The sequence below is a fragment of the Lissotriton vulgaris genome, chromosome 3_1, assembly GCF_964263255.1.
Source record: "Lissotriton vulgaris chromosome 3_1, aLisVul1.2, whole genome shotgun sequence".
Lineage (NCBI taxonomy): Eukaryota > Metazoa > Chordata > Amphibia > Caudata > Salamandridae > Lissotriton > Lissotriton vulgaris.
This window is the reverse complement of record NC_141689.1, coordinates 1,910,050,810-1,910,061,570: the sequence shown is the minus strand read 5'-3', so window position 1 is coordinate 1,910,061,570 and position 10,761 is coordinate 1,910,050,810. Positions and strand designations below refer to the sequence as shown.

Here is a 10,761-nt window from a genome sequence, read left to right as displayed (position 1 = left end):
ACGGCATTCAAATAACTAAAGTTTAACCCCCAACTAAAACACTATTTCCATTCTACACGTGGGCGCTCACTAATTGTATAAGAGGGCGGATCGGGCAAGCACGTGCAAACTCCTCAACCAATCACTATTGTTAGACGCGTTATGATTGGCGGCAGTGCCTCTAATTCTCGAATCCCAAGTCCCCTTACAGATTAGCAGTAAAATCTATTCTTAGACCACGCCCAGAACTGTTTAGCCGTGGTGGGATTGGTTGTTATTTGATCCGGAAGTGCTAAACTAAGACCACATAACATTCCTTTAAAAAAAATATATATATAAAAAAATGAGCGGTAGACGGCGGACGCAAGGCTGACTGCATGGAGGGTTCATGTGATTAGCCGACGGGTGGTCACCGTTACGGTATCTAATGTACAATCATTACATTTTGATGTTATGGCAATAGCTGCTGATTTTGGAGCTGGGTGACCTAGTGCCAAAAGATGAATGTGTCCTTATTTAAAGTAATTGTTGCTCATGTAAAAGCGCTTCAATATCCTCGGGTCGAGTTCGCAGTATAAAAAATTGCAAAAATATTTTTTTAATCTATTTAGGTTCAGCAAAAACATACGTCAAATAATAATCTAGTTTTATGGAAACACAGCCCAGATTAACATGTTTTAATATACGCCTGTAGTATGTATGACAGAAAAGTGTTTCTGAGATCATTTTCTAGAGAGGCATCTTCGTGTTCTGGTGGTCTGATGCGCAGCTGGCGAGTTTTCAGATTGCTTATGTGGGACATTTTGGTGGCTCTAGTGTGCTTATGAGTGACATACGCTTGTCAAATGTGTGATAAATTGAGTGACACTTCATAGCAATTAAATCGAAGCAGTAACAAGTATTTGCATGCTTTCAGTGAATGTTCTATTATTACGTCTAAACACCACAAAAATGAACATTCTTAAAACAAGCCACACCTGTTGACATTACCATTACTTGTTAATAGTATTATCCAAATCAGTAATACTATTTTGTTGTGATTATATTTGAAATTATTTCAGCTTTTCAGAGTTTCTCTGTCTGTTCACTCCTGCCCTCCCTTCACACTGCATTCTACTGCTTTCTTTCACTGGTAGAGACTTAAGTCCCTTTTCTCCTCATCTTTTTGAAATCCTTAATCTATATAGCTTACGTGTCCTCTCTTTCTTCTTCATCACAGTTTTTTGCACTCTGTCCTGCATGCACTACTTGTATGGCCTTTGGTACCAGATATCACTACCCCCTCTGCAACACTTTTACTTTCCTTCCTATCAATATTTCATAATCTGTGTATTACTACTTCACACACTTTCATATAAAAAAGTAATCACAAATGTTCGAATATATAAGAACAATGCTCTGTGCTTTTATTTGACCAACGTCATGCACTTTGAGAAAGTCACTGCCTTCGGTGTCTCCGCAACACTGCTTTCTGTTGTGACCCAAAATAAGTACCAACCCTCAACTTTAAAATAACCCAGACACCTATAACCAACTCAGAGGATACACTGTTCTATCTGTTTCATGAACCTTCTACAGGAACATCATCTGGAAAATGCAAACACTTTTGAAAAAGTACCAGAGCTGAGGGCCATATTTACCAATGAGTTGTATCGCCCTTGCACCACATGACAGGGCGCAAGAGCAACACGGCTAATAAGGTAGATTTATGAGGCCTTTCAAGGTCCCTTGTCATGGCTCTGAGTGGCTTTATAAATATAGTTATGCATCGCAGTGCTGTGTTGTTACTGTCTCAGGCAAGATTTCCATGTGTGGTGCTTGGGTGTTCCGATACAACACCCAGGGGTTTTGTTGCATTCCCACATGTTTTATTACAGGAAGACCTAGGAATGCTTGAAAATGCTGCACATCTGCTTGGGAAGCATAACAAAGAGAAATATTTGTATTTCTCCTCTGTATTTTCCTCCTTCTATATGTGCTGCATTCTGCAGCACACCTACAAAGAGGAAAATGCCTTGGAGGTCCCTTCCTGCACAAAAACAATCCTGCTTTCAACGCAGGTTCCATGGTGCAAGGGTGCCTGCGTTGGCACTAGGCAGTGCATTGTGCGCCAGTGCTGGAAAAAGAAAGGAATTTGTCGTATTATGTTAAATATGGCACATTCCTGCCCTTTCCCTAACATGCATTGAAACAAGGTGGGTAGCTGTGCATCTTTTTAATAAATATGCCCCTGAATGTTTTTAAAGAATTAAGATGGTCTGTAATGAGGCACTCTGTGGTACCGCTGTGAAATCTAGGTGAGAAAAAGTTGGCAAGTGCGATGCATGTTCAGTTTTCTATTTCACCAATGCTCTACAGGTGAGAGTGGCATGGGGCTACCTTAATCATTACATTGAGTCAGGCCATGTCTCTCCTTTTTTCCCACAAGTCTCCAAAGCAGCTTCAGCACATGGTGACATAGACTCCCACTGATGCAATGTGTAGCCACATTATACGCATAAGTGTTCACAATTTCGCATGAGTGGATAATGATTGTGCACCTTATTTATAGATAACCGCACCATTTCAATAAGATCAGGCCTCCAAAAATCTACTTGCCCACTCGCAAATGATGAGCTATTTTTAGCACCTACTAGTCCCATCTGGCAGTGAACTTAAGCTGCAAAGGGACAAGAGTTCTGTTCATTCAGAAAGTGAATGAACAATAAAGATGCCATTAAATCTTGTTTTTATCCTAACACATTTGCTGACTGTTCAAGGAAAGAGGTCAAATGATGATTGGAAAGTGGAGTCTATTTTTCTTTCTCTTACTACAGTTATAGGTTTTTGTACAGTGAGCTGCCGGAAGAGTTCTGTTTGTTTTTCTCTAGCACTTAACATTTAAATAAATGGCCTGTAAATGAATATTAGAAATATTTAAAAATATATCAGGAACTACAAGAATTTTTTTTTTTATAATTGAGAAGTGTGATGGAAATAAGTAGTTAAATGGGAGCAAAAAATCAGAACACTTTACTTGGTGATGTGCAAATGACATGTTTGCAGAAACTGTTACCAAACATTATAGTTTGTACACTACATAGTTTTATCAGTTAACCGCATGTCAGTGGGACATTTTGTGGCCATTTCAATGTAAAATCTGCATATTGCAAATGACGGTATGCTACCACTACATGCTTTAGTTATGCATGTGTTAAAAGTGATAGTTTTTAAACATGATTTGAGGAACATTCCTGCTCCCGTCCTGATGGCAATTCTGTCAATTAACTAAGAGGCAAGTGAGGGTCATGTGTCCTATATGTGTCAATTTTTGCATTATATATGGAGAAAACGTTTAGTCATTTACATCAAACAAAAAAAAGAGTGTTTTTTGTGAAGCCGACATGCTGAACTCGTATATTTGAGGGTGCTGTCATATGTGATATTCCATCATTTGAAACCCGTTTTTGTGCCTAGATCATTACAATTAGGTTGAGTAGTGTTTTAGGGGATGAACGCTGGTACCAAAGATTAGTAAATAATCATTTATGTTTATTGAGAGTAACAGAGAGTAGTTGGTGCTCCCACAAAGACTAGCAGGCAACTGCCAACCAGATACATAACACAGAACACCATTCTCACCAAGAATCCAAATAGAACATATTTCTTAAAGAGAAAGATACAAACTATATCATAAGCAAATACAACAAGTAGATTATTTAAGTCACTAGATCTAGTAACATTTTTATGATTTTTCGAGGTCTGAAGATGCAGTTTTCTTATGGGTCACAATAATGTGCTTTCGAGGCGCATATTCCCAGCAGCCAGCTCTTTTGTGAAGAAGGAAAACCTTACTGATAGTGCTGTCTGCCATGGGTTAATAACATGTCATATATTTTGCTCAGCTTGTTCTTCAAGGTTGAGGTAAAGTGTGAGAGTACATTTCGAAGCTTAGTGTCCTACTTAAAGGAAAATGTTTTTCTGTGGGAATGTACACTGCTTTCTTCTGCTTGAATTCCTAGCATATCAGCATATTGTTGGGAGGTGTAGGTGCTCTGTGGGGACTTAAGCGGTATGAGTAAGTAAATACACTGAAAATGGTAAGCTTGTGCATACTGACACATTTTCTCGGATTAAATTGCCATTCATGAACAACCTCTAGTGATTCATTCTGTTTAATAAAACCCCTTAGCAAACATTGCCAATTTCACACTATACATTTCCACACCGAAATCCCACCTCAAAGCTTGAGGTTGATAAAACCGGTCCCAGTCCTCCATGGAACACATTTCTGTTTCCATAAATAGGAGTGACAGGGAAAATATGTTGAGAAACTGCTGTGTAAACATGTGTTGTTTCTCCCCACATTCAGTGCCTTTTCTCACATTTGCACATTTCTGCTTGTGTGCTGGACCTATTTATTATTAGTTAATTGATTCCTGCTTCCACATATGTAACATTTTCTACCAGTTGCAGGATTAGGTTTATTGACATGGTCCATTTTGCTAGACTCATTCTCTCTTGTTAACTTACGAGGAGGAATGCTAACATTTCTTAACCTAGCAACTACTTGAATTATCTTCCTTAGTATTCTTAGCTTTCTCCTCCGATATCACTGTTTTTACACATCTCCCTGTTAATGCCGCACTGTTTACAACGTCAATAACCTCTTGAAGATAAGATTTCCCCCCTTGGCCCAAGGTGTATCTTGTTTGTTGGGTTTGCATTCCTGCCTTACATTATCACAAATTAGTTTATTGTGAAGAGCATTGAACCAACATGTAAGAGCCTTAATTTCTAGAGTCATTACAAAGTCCTCAATAGATTAATCTTTCACTTGCTTTCTATGGAACATTTATAATGATCTACTGCAACACATACTCTGGGTTTAAAATAGCAATTTATATCTTCCAAAGAATTACTAAATAAATCACCCTAGCCTTCAGGTGTTTGTTTTTTATTTATGCGATTATATTCTTTTAATATTTTCAGGGATTAAAACCGAAGTACTGCCGATGCCGGGCTTGCATACCCACCGCCCCCTGCCTGTGCCAAAAAAGTAATGTGATAGGGAGCCACAGCCAAAAGTGAATTGGTCTAGGGTGCTGCGGGTCAAAAAAGTTTGGGAATCACTGCTGTATGTGAAATGACGATTGGAGGTGTGAACTCTCTGTAGTGGCAGACTCACCTTAGTTTGCGGACTAGTGCCTTTAGAGCTTTCTTTGATGACCAGATTCATGGGTACTATTTGAAGTCTGCTTCTGCTTTGCACTGGAGAACTCTTCCTCCTAAACTATTCAATACTCTTTCACAGAAATCAGCACTAGTGCTGCCATCTTGTGTATGATCTGGGGCATATAATAAACAAGCATTGGCATAGCCAATAGGTCTAGCTTTTAGGACCTTATAAGTATTTAGTTATGCAGCACAATATCCTTGGTGCAACATCACCTGTTGCATGGTTAAACACTCATAAGGTCCAAAAGCGAGACCTATTGGCTATACCAATGATTGTTTGTTTTACGTTTGGAATTTGTAGCTCCTCCTCTGGTACTCCCCACCAGTGAATCACCCCCACTCTCCCCTTCATTCAGCCTGGATTCAGGGAGCCTCCCACAACTGTCTTATATCCCCTAAGTCAGATGTGGAATTTTATAAAAATATCAACTTGTCTAAAGGAAGGGGTGCTTGAGAAAGATACTTGTGCTGTTCAAAAATCCACTTGTCCCTTTTAATGCCATGCAGTGAGGTGATAAATTAAAGAAGCATTCTCCTATCAGAGCTTTGAAACAGTCCCCTCTGACTATCCCATTGCCAATAGTGTATCCCAGTTTTGATTCTAGGAAGGCTTAGGGAAGAGAATGTGGCCTAGCGGCTGGGACGGTTAATCTCAAATCTGGGGAACCTGGTTTGAGTCTCTACTATGACGCTCAGCATCCTGTGATTCTGGGCAAATCACTTAGGGCCATATGTACGAACATATTTTCAAATGTACTCAGAATGGGTAAAACCCTTTGACACATCTGGCCCAAAATCTCCTTGTGCCTAACACATTAATGTGTCCTTGTGTAATACAACTGGTGCTCATGTAAAGCACTCTGATGCCTGATACCAGTGGGTAAAGTTTGGGCTATCTAAAACTTCGGGAAAAAATACTGTAATTTGTCATTTTTCCACAAATTAACATACAAGTCTTGTAATTAGGTGGGAAGCAGTCAGGGCAGACAGTACTCTTTCACAGATGCCTACTGAGGTACTGAAAGCTGTCACCAAAGGAGTTTCTACTACAGGGTATTGGGACTACTTGTTCAGTGGACAAAATAAACATGCAAACTTGTTGTCCTAATACCGCAAACAATATGTCCTGGATGACTGGTGATAGTTATCCCCCACCCCTGGCCATGTCTTATTTTTCAGGATGCATACTTTAGTGCCAAGCATCCTAATAGAATTGCAACAAAAAGTTTGAGCAGCTGCCTGCCAATCAAATGACCAATAGTCTGAAGAATCCTTTGAGAATCTACAAATCCCACATTGGACGAAGTGAAAATTAGTACCTCTTCTAATAGGATTGGTTTATTATTCAAGTGTAACGTCCTCAGACTATTTCAGAATTTGGATTTTCAAAAAAATCGGCAGATTAACCGAGGAGATGTACAAAAGCCCCTGGATGATTAGCCATTCTAAGCTCACCTCTTTGTAAAACCAATATCTCAAAAACAAAATGGAGTTGCACCAAACCAAGCAAAGGCACTCGAATCAGCAAAGTTCTACTTTCATGGAAATTGTTGCGTCATTCCACTGAGATGTTTGCTGCAGTGGAGAACAAGCTTCCCGTAGGACACTCCCTTATTCTATCCGTCCCCTCTCCAGATGGACTTTCAACGTACTTGACATGCCAAAACGTAGTCACTTTGGATATTTCATTTGAAAGTCTCATGCAGGTTTGTTAAATATCGCAAAAGTTGTACGTGAAGCAATAATGAATTTTAACCTAAAGTGAAGTCCTTATCACTGATTCTTATATTTAAGGCTCCCTGTATCAGATTGTACTGATTTTGACAGATAGATACAAACAGAAAACCATTTATGTTTCTGTCTGTATTTATTTTTAAATCTTGATAAAAACGGAAATTGGGTTGTTTTTGAGTGATTCCGTATGCTGTCAGTCATGACTGCCGGGACAATAGCTGTGCGGATAGACACGCAAGGGTATTCAAAAAAGAAAGGGATTTTAGTAAAGAGCCTTAAACAGCAGTAGCTTTGCACAACCTTGATACTAAAATTGACATATTTTCTTACAAGTGAATATATTTTACCATCTGAGTGTGTGTGTATATATATATATATATATATATATATATATATATATATATTCACAGAAAAAACCATAGGTTTTACACACGTTATGGTTAGGAAGTAGCATTTAAAAAACCTATGAAATTCACTGAAAAAACCATAGGTTTGACACATGTTATAGTTAGCTGGAAATTTTACTGATATAAAACCAATGAAATTCCACGTTATAGTTAGTTGGACTCACTATAACTTGCGCGTGCAATGCACTGCTGATGACGTCACATATTACATCACTCATGACATGGTCAGTGACATCACTCATGACATCACTGATGGCACCATCCAGTGAATATGTGTCTTTCTGAAAAATAAATATTAGTGAGTAATGTTTAAATATTTAAATATATATATTAGTGTTTCACTTTGTGTATAAGTGGCTACATGTGTTGGTAAGTAGCTACATGCGTATGTATATGGGTTATTAGATGTTTCTCTTAGTATCAGTATGAGTGTCTATATGGTTTGGTGGGGGTATTACTTAGCACATAGATGCATGAGTGACTGACTCTCTGTTTCTATGTGTTTTGTAGACAGCATATGTGCAGGACTGTATGGGTGGATGAGTATGTATATGTGTTTGTTAGTGACTGAATGACTGTCTCACTAGTGTCTTTCAGTAACTACATATGTTTTAATCTAGTATATGTGAATATTGATGTATATAAGTGAGTATATGTGAGAGTAAGAGATTGTAGAGTTCCTGTTTAAATAAGTATGTGTTTCTATAAGTGATTGTTTAAGAGAATAAATATGTGTAATTTTCAATAGAAGTAAGGTGGAAGTGTGTGTATAACTCTATATTCAAATAAATGGATGTTCAATAGTTTATTTGCACGTGTGAGTATGTGTGTGAGTAACTTTTGGATGACTGTCGGTGTGTAACAGGATGTATAGATGTATCACTTTATATGAGTGAGTATATGTATGAGTGACTATATAGAACTGTTGGTGAATGAGTGGATGTGTATATAGATGGTGGAATTACTGAATTGCTTGTTGTAACTGATATGGGTATCTCCATTTTTTTTTTAAATTTCAGTTTCTATTTTTGAATATGTGTTTCAAGGGTTACATTACAGTGAAAGGAGGTCTGTCACTATGTCACAAGGATGGTGTCATCAGTGATGTCATGAGTGATGTCACTGACCATGTCATGAGTGATGTAATATGTGACGTCAGCAGCAGTGCATTGCACGCGCAAGTTATAGTGAGTCCAACTAACTACAACGTGGAATTTCATTGGTTTTATATCAGTAAAATTTCCAGCTAACTATAACATGTGTCAAACCTATCGTTTTTTCAGTGAATTTCATAGGTTTTTTAAATGCTACTTCCTAACTATAACGTGTGTAAAACCTATGGTTTTTTCTGTGAATTTCATTGGTTTTTAAAATGCTAATTCAGAAATATGTCGTGTATGCAACCTATACTTTTGTCAATAAAGTTCTGGCAATATTTTTTTCGAAAACAAGCCGTTTTCTTCACTGTTCAAGTGGCATAGAGACTCCTTGTAAAGCGATACAGAATTCGAAAGTTTGTAGCTTGCTTTTTTTTGAACGCATTAAAATTTGTCTGTAAATAAAAATAGCCTTACTAAACTTTCGTGCGCGACCCGGTGTGCGCACTCTCGGTAACAGTTGTCAATAAAATGGATATCGCATTTCCAGGCTTTCGTGCGCGACCGAGTGCGCGCACCTGCCTATATATTTCGTGAAAAATTGGCAATTTGAACTTATTGAATTTCTTCATACACCCCTCAAAGAACTTATATTACGTCAAAGAGACTGTACCTAGACTTCTTTTTTATTCTTATGAAACTTTTCAGTAAATGGAGCCGAATGTCTTTTTAAACTTTCGTGCGTTACCGGATGTACACACCTTGGTATTTTTTTTTAGAAATATAAAACGTTTCATACTTTAACAATTGTGTGCTTAAATCCAGCTCAGAAGATATACAAAATCAGGATGGTTGTTGGTTCAACCCGGACCGTTTATTAGAGGTAGATCGTCCGACTCCACCGGAGGACACCCCTAATAAAAAGGACATATATATAAAATGCGGACTAGCCGCTGTATCGTGCTAGCAAACTATAACATATAAATCGTTAGAAGAAACAAAAGGAATCGAGCAAAATCAGTAGGCCACTGATGGGATCTCTTTTTGACCTCGCTAAAATAGAAAAATTAGGAACAACCCCTCATGAGAAATATGAAACTAGTGAGAGGAACCGAGCTCGACGCCATGATAGCTGCAAGACAGCTCGGCTCCGCCGCCCACCCCACCCCACCCAAAATAACGACAAACACTATGCAAATATTATAAATATATACAACACACCAGCAAAGTAACAGGGTAAAACGTTTTATTAAATAACTATTTACATGGCAGCCCGCTGCAACATGAAAACAACACTTTCAATTGGTTCTTAATAGTTTCAATTCTGGAATTTACACGCAGCACTCCACCCACTTCCCTCACTATCTTTTCTACTCTCAAGAGAGAACAACGTCCTACATCTTTCGGAAGACTTTGGTGAAATGGCTACCGTATCTCATTCATCTTCCGAATCTGACCAAAATGATCGACTACTTTTAATAAGAAAAAATAAATCTTTAATCTGGCAATTTTTCACTTATCCTGAAGATCAAAAGAAAGTGAATGCACCAAAAGTAACCTGCACGATATGTGACTTGGTTCTCTCAAGAAGAAATCCAGCAAAAAAATATTCCTTTTCCATACATACCATGGTGCGGCATGTCAAACAAGTGCACCCTGTGCAATTTGCAGAGGCAACGACAAGAGCCCTGGCCACGCTATTACCATTAGAGGTGGCCAGCACATCTTCTGATCGACGACCTGTATCTCCATCGAGTGCAGAGATGGACTTGAGATATTTAACTATATATGGTCTATAACCTATGGTTTTTTCAGTGATTTTTCAAGGTTTTGTAAATGCTAATTCCTAACTATATATGGTCTATAACCTATGGTTTTTTCAGTGAATTTCTTTGGTTTTTTAATAGCAAATATCAAAAGCTTTTTTGTGGAAAATGACTAAAATTAGGTATACATAAGCGGCGTTCATTTATGTTCACCACAGCCACTGTTAAAAGTAAAGTGAAAGTCGCGAAACAGTGGCCACGCCATCTAGTCCCTTTTAGGCTCCATCATGCACGTAAGTAACAGCCATTTTCTGTGTCATGGCCTCTCTGCCCACTGCCAATAGCCTATGATTGTTCGAAATTGGTTCTCTTTGGGTCATTCTCTGTTCACAAATAAGCACAGAGTCGCAATACTCTGTTTAGTTTTTGCAGATAGTGAAGGATAGGTAGTGCACACTTTTGTCCCCTTTGTAACCCGTCATGCCTATCTCTGCCCCGTTTGTTGGTAGTTGGTTCAACCCGGACCGTTTATTAGAGGTAGATCGTCCGACTACACCGGAG

The 10,761-nt window shown here is 38.4% G+C and overlaps 1 protein-coding gene across 1 annotated transcript in view; it reads left to right on the top strand.

Annotated features, from left to right (window-relative positions):
* The first annotated feature begins 252 nt into the window (after positions 1-252).
* NAF1 (nuclear assembly factor 1 ribonucleoprotein) overlaps positions 253-10,761 on the top strand; it is a 160,439-nt gene continuing 149,930 nt past the window's right edge. The window contains exon 1 of the mRNA XM_086962385.1: positions 253-399. The gene's annotated coding sequence lies outside the window, so the exon portion shown is untranslated. The remainder of the gene's footprint in view (positions 400-10,761) is intronic.